The sequence below is a fragment of the Phaseolus vulgaris genome, chromosome 8 (genome assembly GCF_051622355.1).
Source record: "Phaseolus vulgaris cultivar YP4 chromosome 8, ASM5162235v1, whole genome shotgun sequence".
NCBI classification, from domain to species: domain Eukaryota; kingdom Viridiplantae; phylum Streptophyta; class Magnoliopsida; order Fabales; family Fabaceae; genus Phaseolus; species Phaseolus vulgaris.
Window position 1 is genome coordinate 16,521,258 of NC_143505.1, and position 1,297 is coordinate 16,522,554.

A 1,297-nucleotide genomic window follows, 5' to 3' on the forward strand; every position below is an offset into this window, starting at 1 on the left:
TGAATTCTTTAATAGTCATTAAATATTGATATTAAATGTTTACATAAATTTTATTAATAATAAAAAATTATTTTAAATACTAATACATTTTTAATTTTAAAATAATATCTAATTTAGTTAATATAATAATTAATTACTATTTTTTTTTAAATTAATTTTTATTTAATGATTTTCTTTGTTAATATATTATTTTTGTTGACTTAACTGAAAAAACGCATCTCTTTTCATTTTAATATTATATTGTGTCATAAATTTTATAAGTTATAGAATACAAAATATCCAATATATAATGAGTAATAACTCTCGGTAGCCTTTATATATAGTGAGTGGGATATGAAACATTCATCTCACCAGAGAGAAAAAATCAATTTTCTAGAAATGGCCTCTCGCTTCTATCATTGTTTTCTTTTCCGTGTTTTGTTCGTTGCTTTGGTTCTGAGTGCAGCAGGAGGTAATTGAAATTTTATGATAAAATTTTGGTATATGATGAAATTTTATTAAATTTTATGGTGAAATTTGATATAATTTTATGGTGACATGAACGCAGAACCAGATCCAGAACCATCACCAGATGATTCAATATCAAATGATCCAATATCAACAGCAAACTGCATAGACGGTTGCATTCCAGGTTGCAGACACGCATGCTTAGGATTTGGCTTTAAAGATGGTTTCTGTTTCCCGAATAAAACTAGTTTTCAATGTTGTTGTCAATGATTAACTTATACTACTCTTATGTCTATTTTATAAAACTTCAATAAAACGTGTGTTTCAATTAAGTATTTCTAATATATATATATATAAAGGATTATTATTATTGTGTGATGAAAATAAATTAAGTAAAATGAATGTGTGATGAAAATAAATTTAAACAATATAAATAAATAAAATGAACCAATAGATAACTAGAGATAAATAATTAAATAAAATAGACAAATAAATTTAAAAATAAAAATAAATAAAATGAATTAGTGCGTAATTAAAAATAAATAATATAAATAATTAAATAAATAAACTTGTAACTAAAGATAAATTAAATAAATATTCGAAACATATTTTTTTATAAATTAAATAAATAAATAAATAAAATGATAAATTTCTAACTTCCCTTATCTTGTTTATTATAGTGTAGTTGAGGTGTTAAAATGCTAATAAGGGTATATATATATATATATATATATATATATATATATATATATATATATATTTCTCTCTCCCTCTTTTTTCTCTCTCTTTTTTTTTCCTTCTCTCTCTTCTTTCTCCTTCAGTTTTTTTTTTCGTAAGCCCCAACTTCTCT

The 1,297-nt window shown here is 21.9% G+C and overlaps 1 long non-coding RNA gene across 1 annotated transcript; it reads left to right on the plus strand.

Annotated features, from left to right (window-relative positions):
- Nucleotides 1-339: 339 nt before the first annotated feature.
- Nucleotides 340-779, plus strand: LOC137827236 (uncharacterized). Its single transcript, XR_011083688.2, has 2 exons — nucleotides 340-451; nucleotides 548-779. It is a non-coding gene; the product is annotated as an uncharacterized LOC137827236 (long non-coding RNA).
- The last annotated feature ends 518 nt before the right edge of the window (nucleotides 780-1,297 follow it).